Source organism: Mesocricetus auratus, unplaced genomic scaffold (genome assembly GCF_017639785.1).
Source record: "Mesocricetus auratus isolate SY011 unplaced genomic scaffold, BCM_Maur_2.0 Super-Scaffold_100006, whole genome shotgun sequence".
Classification (NCBI taxonomy): Eukaryota; Metazoa; Chordata; class Mammalia; order Rodentia; family Cricetidae; genus Mesocricetus; species Mesocricetus auratus.
Window position 1 is genome coordinate 94112734 of NW_024429190.1, and position 10619 is coordinate 94123352.

At 37.2% G+C, this 10619-nt stretch overlaps 1 long non-coding RNA gene and 1 pseudogene across 1 annotated transcript; one reads left to right on the top strand and one right to left on the bottom strand.

Annotated features, from left to right (window-relative positions):
• Positions 1 to 1771: 1771 nt before the first annotated feature.
• Positions 1772 to 6902, bottom strand: LOC121140935. The gene is made up of 4 exons (XR_005877890.1): positions 6785 to 6902; positions 4450 to 4499; positions 3917 to 3992; positions 1772 to 1866 (listed from the first exon to the last, which is right to left on the bottom strand). It is a non-coding gene; the product is annotated as an uncharacterized LOC121140935 (long non-coding RNA).
• Positions 2872 to 3401, top strand: LOC121140934 (annotated as a pseudogene).
• Positions 6903 to 10619: the final 3717 nt, after the last annotated feature.

Genomic DNA, 10619 nt, shown 5'->3' on the forward strand with positions numbered 1-10619 from the left:
CTCAAAACTCTGGAAATGGAGCCACCCTGATGCTATCTTGGTTTCAGACTTCTCACTACTCTGATAAAAATATATTAATGTCACTTTAAAGAACAGAGGTACTGGTATGTTGTTACAAGAGCTCTGGGACAGAAATATAAATTCATAGCTTCAGGATGGTTCCCTACCTCCAATCTCTGCCTATCCCTCCAGGCAGAGGGCTCACCCTGCACTGCTTCTCCAAGTTTTTATAGAAATCTTCATCCAAGAGTATCAGTGTTTGTTCTTCAAGTCTGACCCTGTCAGAAACTCTTGAATTGTGGAAACAACTCAAATGCTACCATGTAACAACATTGGAAAAGGTAATCAACCCTCATGGTGGTGGTTAATAGCCAAGCAGTAGGTATGGCTATGATGAACCTGATCAGGTATTAATACAAATGGGTTAGGGTATTGGTTATAGCTAAATTGCCTGAGTAAAGATCTTGAGAGAACTGATTTTACACTGGAGTGGTCAACAGATGAGGCTAGGATAAGGTTCAGGGGCTTGCTCAAGTTTCATCAGGCATCTGGTCATGAGGATACATTTCTGTCATCTGAACATTCTAGAGGCAGAAATAAGAGAACTGGCACAAGTTTGATGTCAACCTGGCCTACATTGTGAGTTCTAGGCTAACTGAAACTATATATAGTGTGACCCTGTCTCCAAAATAAATCCAAACTCGTAAGTAAAGTATTATAAGTAAAGAATGTTTTTAAAGAGCACCCTCAATGACACAGAGAATTTTAAACAGGAACTTGAGCCAAATATAGTCAAATAATTCATTGCATGTAAAATATTAATCATAATCGTGTCCCTTTTCTACAAAGACACACTTCACAAGAACATATATGAAACTAATGTAAGATAGCTTTATATTAATTAATCATCCCTAAAAAGAACCTTACCTCAGTTGATAGTGGAAATCACATTGACCTACAAACTCTAAGTAACATTGGACCATGGTGACTGGAGACCTATAAATTCGAGAGTTGATCTTGCTGTTAGACTGTGACAGAGGCTGTGGCTGCTGCTGTGGCTGCTGCTGAAGCAGAGATTGCTTTCCCCTTTATTACACATTATTACAAAGCAGATCTCCTATTTAACAAGTTTTATCTCTCGTCTCTCTAGTACCATGTCGTGGTTCTATTACCTGACTCATATCACCCACATGTCATAAGCTAATTTGTCATATCCATCACAAATTCAAGCATGTAAACAGAAAGACCCAGTAGTGAATTCTGGCACCTCCACATTCACCATGTGTACTCTCATATGTGTGTTTTCAAAACACCATGTGTACTACAACAAAGACTCTATTTTTTTTATCATAAACCAGCTGAATATCCATTAAAGGATTTTGTGACAGAAAATGAAAAATACCACATTTGTAGCTTTCAAGTTCTTTGGCTAATGGAGACAAATAGAGAGTGTGAGCTGGAGGAATGATTAGCTGTAGAAATTAGCTACAAATAATCATGCTTAGTTGTAAAACAAATTGCACTGTAGAAAGTTAAGAAAAGGGAAGAGGACAGAGGAGGAAGAGGAAGAGAAGAAGGGGGTCGTCCTGGTTCTGAAGAAAAGGGGAGGAAGGGTGAAGGAAGAGAGGAAGGAGGAAGGATGGAGAGAGAGAAAGGCGACAAGAAAAATAAGATTAAGACGTATACAGATCAAGAGGAACCCAAGCACCAAACCCACTTTGACTAGATATGCTGCTGACAGTAAGTGTGCTGTGAGTTGCAAGAGCCAGACCTGTATTTGTGTTGAACCTCTGGAGGCGGGGTTTCTTCTTGTTGTTGAAGGACAGCTGGAATTCTGAGCTCTTCTTTTTGTTCCAAGATGTGCTCCTTTTGATCCATTTGAAAACAGAAGGAAAAAGAACAGCATTAAGCTCAGGCAGCAGTGGTCCATACCTTTAATACCAGCACTCAGGAGGTAGAGGCAGGTGGATCTCTGTGAGTTCGAGGCCAGCCTGGTCTACACAGTAAGTTCCTGGGCAGACTCCAAAGCTACACAGAGAAGCCCTGTCTTGAAGGAAAAAAGAAAAAAAGAACAGCACTAAGTTGGGTGTCCACGGAATTCCATTGTGGGTAGCCGTGAGGAGCCAATCCTCCAGAGCCTGAATTTTATTGGAGAAGTAGTGGTTTCCAAGGAGTTCCCTCTAACGAATTCCCATGAAATATTGCAGAAAAGGAAAATTTTGAAAGTTGTCAGAAAGAATTTGATGGAAAAATAATGCTTAGAACTGTCCATTGAAGTTGGAGAAGATGAAAAGGACTGCTAGTTTTATGGACATTTCCCTAAATCGTGGGATTCATGGAGACTCCTAAAGTCAGACAATTTGAGAGCTGCATTGCTGCCTCTGGTTGCACACCTGATCCTGACTGTGAGATGGTTTCTCTGGAGGACCATTGCACCAGAGTGAAACAAATAAGAAACATGCCTATTTTATCTCAAGGTTAATTCAGCCTCTGCAGAATGACTCCAAACCGCAGCTTAGAAGTCTTCTGTGGCTCAAAGGTGAGTATAGTGTTCAAGAGCTGGAGAAATCGAAAGGGAATACCTTAGAGTTGGTCACCAAAGAGGGCTTGGGACTTCCAGACAAGAAAGAAGAGAATAAGAAAAAGGAAGATAAAAAGACAAAGCAGAGGGCGGTGGTGGCGCACGCCTTTAATCCCAGCACTCGGGAGGCAGAGGCAGGTGGATCTCTGTGAGTTCGAGGCCGAGCTGGACCGATAGCCTCCAAAAAAAATACGGAGAAACCCTGTCTCGTAAAAACCAAAAAAAAAAAAAAAAAAAAAAGACAAAGCAGAAAACCTCCGCACCTCTTCCTGTCCTCCATCAGAGCACAAGTTCAAGGTGAGAAGGAAAAGGCCATGTGGGAACTTCGAATCCAAAAGCTCTGCCTCAATATCGACATGGGGAAGAGTGAGAACAGACTGACCCAGGCAGCCATGGTGTTGAACAGCTCACAGGCCAGACACCTGTATTTCTAAAGCTACCTGACAATACACTGTCATGTCCTTTGACATCAGGAAAATTGAAAAGATTACTGTTCGCTGCACACTCTGTGAGACAAGGTAAAGAATTTCTGGAGAAAGGCCTGAAGGTGCAGGCATATGAGTTATAGAAAAATAACTTCTCAGAAACTGGAAACTTTGGTTTGGGGATTGAACAACACATTGACCTGGGCATCACATATGGCCCAAGCATTGGGATCTACGGCCTGGACTTATGTGTGGGGCTGGGTAGGCCAGGTTTCAGCACTGAACACTAGAAGCACAGGGCAGGCTGCACTGGGGCCAAACACAGAATCAGCAAAGAGGAGACCAGGCTCTTGTTGCAGCAGAATTATGATGGGATCATCCTTCATGAGGAATAGCTTTTATCCAAAAGGTCAATAAAATTTTCTCATAATTGCAATTAAAAAAAGAAAGATAGAGAAGAGGAGAAAACCTCTGCACACTTGTCAAAGACCTCATGGGTGGGTGAGGTTGGAATGGAGACCATGTTGGTGAAATTCCCATGTTGTATTGTCACAGGCATGCATGGGTGGACAGCAACAATGGGTAACCAGGCAGCAGAGAAAGCCTTGGAGATGCACCTTGACTGCTCTGTCATCGAGACCTTAAGGCAAAGGCAGAAGCTGACAAGGACAATCTGTGAAAGACTGCATCATCTTGCTGCCTGGAACTTCATTCTCATCTGCTGGATTTAGTGGGGACAATCTCCAGACCTTCCCTAACAGGCTCCACGGGACAGGCAGACTGACAAGAGTGAACTCACCGTGGCTGACTGAAGAAGTGGCAGCCTGGAAGAAGATGGCAATGCATCATATATGAAGAAGGATACGAGGTTTAGCCAGGAGAAACACAGATACCCATGTTCAGTTCTTACCTCCACTCCTTCAGACGACACATCTCCCAGGATGCCTTTTTCTGTTTTGTGCTACCATGCTAAGGTTCTCTAAGGCCTGATAATTGAGAAATAGATAGGATTTCTTTCTACTGTCAATACAATACAGTATTGTATTAGGCAATACAGCAAAGCTAGAAATACTTTTGCCAGTTTTACCTTAGATTACTTAATTTATTTTTAAAATATCTTTAGCTTATATTTTTAGAATTTTATACAATGAATTTGACCATATTCACTCGCCTCCCTTAACCTTTCATTTGTTGTAAAAACTTCCTTATAGATTTACTTTATTTTGTGAGCATGTTTACATGTCTGTGCCCCACCTGCATGCCCAGAACTACAGTTACAGGGAGTTTTAAGCAACCATGTATTTTCCAGACCCTTTACTATATAATTTAGTGTAAAGCCTTGTTTACCTCATAGTCCAAAGATGGATTTCTTGGTAGAAAAACTATTTTGTCACCAATGTGTTCTGAGATACATCTTAATTTTCAGAATAAAAATTAACTTACAAAGGTTTGAGTTTCATCCTGGTGGATCCACTTGTTAAATCTTCCATCTCCTGTGGTTAATTTAGCATGAATTAGTACTCTGGGAATAAGTTAAGCTGAAACAAGTTGGTGGGAGGTATTCCCTACAGCTTTTTCCACAGTAAAGTATTAGGGAACAAAACCCTAAATTCCGCATGTTGTAAAGCTGAATGAGAAGTAACTAAACCAGGCTTATGAGTGGGAATATCTTGGCCACATCACATCCCGTTTAAAAGGAAAATGCAGATAAGTTAAGGTTGAGGAAACCAGAATTAAAGACAGTCAAATGTTGTCAGTTCCAAATTAACAGAATATATTCTGTTTTCTTTTTAAAAATCTCAAAAAAAGAAAGCTAAGAAAAGAAGACTTTGCTCAAGATTATTGCAATCTTGATCAGACTGCTCTGGCTGAATACCGACCCATTTCCAACTGTGAATCATTGACTACAGAATCAACATCATCTGTTTACAGCTCATCATGTTAGCACAGCAGGTGAAGGCACTTGCTGCCAAGCCTGAAAACATGATTCCAAGCCTGGGGTCCAAAAGGTACAAAGAAAGAATCAACTCAAGCAATTTGTCCTGTGACCTTCATATGCCTTCCATGATATAAGAGAGTATGAGTGTGCATGCACATTCACACACAAAATAAATACATAAATAAAAGGAAAGAATAAAGTATTGTAATTTAATCTTTTTTTAAAATTCAGAAGCCTAATATTTAACACGCCCTTCATCCCCTGTCAATAGATTCTTAAGAAGACTCATGTGATAATTGCCAAAGGATTGTCAATATGTGTTTGCTTCTTCATTCTTATTGCTCAGCTTTACAATTTCCTTTTGCTTGATTTATATTTACCAGTAGAGTTCACATCGGTCTTTACATCTTAGATGACATATTAATGAGAAAGGAGCTTATGGTATACAGACCCAGATAGAAGTCATAACTATGCCTAAACAAGTGCATGATCTTGTGCAAACAATTCAACCCTTGAAAGACTCAGTACCTCTACTGTCAAAGTGCAAAGAAATATACTTCATTTATGATATTTTTGTGGATATTGAATGACATTAGTGGAGATTTTAGCAGAATTCTAAAAATGTAAGTTAACAACCATGGCTGGTGTCTGACTACAGTGGTCTTGGCATTCTCCTCAGGTGTAATTTGAAGGCATTTGGGTAGAATTCATTGCTCACTCAGGAACTGACCACATAGAAAAGCATAAAAATGTATGTTTTAGCCAAGAACAAGAGATGTTTCAATTTGTTCAGTTACCTTCCTTCAATTTTATTTTCTACTAACAGCATCTGCTGTTAGTCTAATGAAATGAGATATAATCACATTTCCAAAAGTATGAATGACAAAAGCCCTACATGAAATATTGGGTCTTTTATGAAATCACAAAGTGCACCTGTGTTTCCTTACAACAGTGGGATTTCTTTCATTTTTGATGAAAACTTTTGACACTTTATACATTTTTAGAATGAGGAAAATCTTTAAATAGAAGGGGGATTTAGGTGGAAACACCTTATTCACTGTTGCCTAACTATCATGAAACAGACAAAATGTAAGACCTAAGTGAGGACTACAACATATACAAAGTATGACTATAACCAGATTCCTCAAAGGTAAGCCTATTTGCTCAATTAAATCAATACCTTTTCAAACTCCAGCCTATTACTAATTAACTGCCTTTAAACTCTCAACCTCATGTATTTATCTTAAAATGCAAGTATACATACATATAAACATATGCAATCTACTTATGTGCATAAAGTACAGTTCTAAATGAACCTGAAGTTTGAAATAATAAACTCCATGAATGTAGCCTGCTAAGTCTTCTGAAAAAATACAAAAGGGCAATTTTGTGACTATTAAGTGGAAAAAAATTCCTTAGGTCACAAAATCACAGCACATAAACAATTCTGCTAAACTATATGTCATCAAAATTAAAATGTTTTGTATTCAGAATATGCCCTTTAAAAACTGTTTTATACTAATTTGTTAAAGTTGTTCTTGTGCTTTCCATATTCTTCTGTAAAATTCTACGTCCAAAACCCAGCACTTAGAAAGAGTAAATTTTTATTTGATCTTTAAAAATTTTTGTTACCATTTGTGTGTGTGTGTTGTCTGTGTGTGTGTGTGTGTGTGTGTGTGTGTGTGTGTGTGTGTCTGTATGGGTGTGCCTGTATGTGTATGCACATGTGCATAGAGTGTAGTGATCTCAGGACAACTTGCATGAATTAGTTTCCTCCTTTTGCATGTGGATCACAGGGATTAAACTCAGGTAATCAGGCATAACAGAAGGTGTCTTTACCTGTAGAGCTCTCTTCTCAGTCATTAATCATATGCAGTTGTTTTATTTATCTGAAACAAATATGAAAATCATAACAACTATAAATTATCAATTATGTGTTGGGATATCTTTGTGGTAACATTATCACAATTGTTGCAAATATACTTGACTTTTACTATAATCAAAATGTGTATTAAGATTATTTAGTCATATAATGAATTCTATGATCATTCATTAAGAGCCATAGTGTTTAAAGTTAAGTCCATTGTTCTTATTCTAGATATATAAAAATAAGAGATACTATTCTGTTGTTATTTCTTCTGAATTTGAAGGAGAAGGGAGAATCATAGGACTCCAGAAACAAAGGATGCTTACTCACAAGCCTCTGGAAGTAATTTTACGAAGATTTGAAAGTAAATAAAAGTTATAATGCTCAAAAAATTGCTGAAACCTACAACCCAGGATAGTCTAAGTCTCTTTTTCAAGCAGTAAATGAATGTCTGGAGAGGAAAGCCCTTAATTCCAAGTGGAGAGCTGTCTACAAGTGATGCATGGAGCTGAACAAGCAGGTTCCATCATTCCACCAGGATGGAATGCTCAGTGATGAAGATGTCTTTGGCCCATCCACATTCCTATAAATTATTATGTTACACAAGTCGCAAACTCTGGCAATCCCCCTACTGTAGCCTGCCCAGTGTTTGAATTATAAGCACGGTATATGTCTATTATTTTATCTCTTTTATAGTGATACAAATAGTATTTTCCTATTGAGAGCTGTACTATTTCTTTAAAACAATATTTCAGAAATAGCAACATGCAGAATTGTATTTAATTATGAAAGCTTGGCCTTAGCTTATGCTTGTTGCTAACTAGCTCTTATAACTTAAATTAATTCATATCTTTCAATATATGCTCTTTTTTGTGACTTAGTTACCATTACTTTGTACTGTCACAGCAATACATCTTCAGAGTGGACAAATATCCTGCAACAATAATTAGTACATAATATATGTGAATATTCAGAAAGATAATGTAATGATTGTGATTATCCTATCCAGCTCTTTTCAGTTTACAGAAGAAGTTTACCTTTAACAAAACAAGATGTGTGTATTCTACAGAGAGTCTTCATAGAGTTACTATGAATGACACTTCTCTAATCCTAGATAGACCAGCAGTAAAACCATAACAGTGTGGAAAGAATGAGCTGAAGAACTGTTCTCATAAGCAGATTTGCATATTGTTAACAGTAGATTAATTCCATATTTGTTAGTGGCATAGTGTGGGTGTCATTAAACTATTTTTATGCTTCATACAGATGGCTTTAAATCAACAATTTGATTTAGAATGTGAACCTCATATTTATGTTTGATTGGCAGGTTGTCATTTGCTCTTAATACTATTCTCATATTTTGTTTTATTAAAAAAGTGTCAATTCATAGCATATAAAGATGAATAAAATGTTCCTCAAGTTTTCATTAAAATATTCACCAAGGATTTCACAGATAAATGTAGTATCAGCTTAGAAGGAAACAAAACAAGTACTGCAATAGAATAAAAATGGGGAGTTCCACCCAGCCAAATAAAAAAGAAATTACAACAAAACAATTTTTGGCCTCAAAGATACTTAAATCTTTTCTAAACAGGAAATTTCATGTAATACACTATATTTTAAGGGCCCTCTGTTTATCAACCATTGTGGTAGGAAGTGAAATGGACATGAGGACTTACAGGGAGGACAAAGAAATGGGCATATCCTTTGGAAAATACTAATACATTAACTTTAATTTTGTTTTAGACAAACTCCTGTTGAGAATATCAAATATAAGACAAAGAGGCTGTCTGACTTTCAAGGAAGAAATATAGTCCAGCCTACTACATCTTCATTTGTGCGTCCATATGAGCTCTTTAACTTTTCAGACTCATAGCAGAAGACGTTCCAAATGTAATCAAACAGCTCTGTAATAAACAATCAGGAGCTAAGTCTATCACTAAAGTCAACTTATTAATTTATTAAAAAATTCTCTTACCTGAACTCAATAGAGTCTTTGGAAGGATGGGGTTGAAGGGTGAAATCAGAGTTTTGTGTATTGATTCTGGATAACAGTAAGCAGAGAAGATGCACTTCTGAGAAGGTCTAAGTGTACTTTCTTCCCCTTTTCCATCCACCCAAAACAACTACACAAAGAGAACTCAGAAAGGTGAGAAAAGAGTTGACTGGTAGGGAACTTTGAAACCCCAAAACAATATGAGATATGAGAATGACTCCTGAGGAATCTCTTTCAAACTCTGTGTCTCTGACTTAGCACTAAAACAGTCAACTACTATTAGACACAAAAAGGCACATGGCTATGAAGAAGGAAATTAATAAAACAAGAAACAAGAAAAAAGCTGTGACTACCCCCTCTCTTCCTTCCAAATCCACATAGTAATTCAGAAAATGTATAGGAAATAACCTCTGTACTTCATCCAACCCATATGGAAACTGGATAACCAAACCTAATATTTGCCAGTAAATCCAAGGGAATAATTCAGATCTACACCAACCCTTCTGGAAACTAATGAAGCATTACTATTCTTCTTCACACACTACAGTGTCCAGGAAATGAATTATTTGCATTAATAATGAGACACCAAAACACATGGAGATAACAAGAGTAACCAACAGTAGACCTTGGAAATTCTTAAGGTGTCTGAGAAGTCAGTGGGGAGCCAGGACATTCACCATTGTCCAGCTATGAAGCCAAGCTCCTTGCCACACTGTCTTTCCACTTCATCTCAGAAGGAGGCTAAGACAGGGTCAATAAGAGATTAGTAGCCAGCAATACATTCCTGAAGGGCTAGTGGAGATATGATACTGGCTCATACCCAGAATAAATAAACCAATCTTAATTTCACTAGGAGAAAAATGGGGAACCCTCATTTGCATCTCCACCTGCCAGCAATAAAATGAAGTTCTTTTTGTCCCAAGGGAGTGGTTTCATAGCAAACTAAAAGCAAGACTTGAATAAGATCCAAAGTTTAATAACACCCAATATTTTCAAGTTTAAATTTCAAAATTCACTCATACTAATAACCAGTTAATTCTCAGACTGGATGAGATGATTAATTTTAACATCAACATAAAAAATGTTAGACTTATCTGATGTTTTACATCAACCTTTGTAAAAAAAAGATTTCAAGTAGTCATGAATTCTTATTTGAAAAAATAAAAGTACAAACTCTTAGCCAAAAGCAAATTCAATGCAAAAGAAGCAAACAAAAATTTTAAAAATGAAAGCAGAACTAACAGTAATATTCAATTCAAGTTGAAGCTGGAGATTCCAGCCTTCATTTCTCAAAAACAAATAGGACTATACAGAAGGTTGGTAAGGATACAGATGAACCCAACCACCCATGAACCCTTAGGGTCAAATCAGTATAGGCACTAGCATCACTCCACCAAACAATGGCAGCCTATTTTTTCCACAGGAAAAAAATCATCCTAAAATGTTATAAAGCAAGCCTCAAGATGAATAACTGGAATCATACATTTGTGTTCCTTGATTGCAGTGGCATTAAAATGAAAAATAACATTAATAGTGGGGAATGAGAACCCCAAAACATTTAGAAAGCAACATCATTCTCAATAACCCACTTGATCAAGAGAAAATAAGGAGAAAAAACCCTACATCATTCTAAATGAAAATGCAAAATATCACAATTAATAAGATACAATTAGAATAAGAAAAATGAGAAAGAATGAAAAGTGAGAGACGTTAATATCAGCCATAAAAACAGGATGACTGGGCAAACATTGAAATTAGTATAAATGAAGTAGTATTAAAAATCACCGCGTGCATAATTGACACCTTGCTGG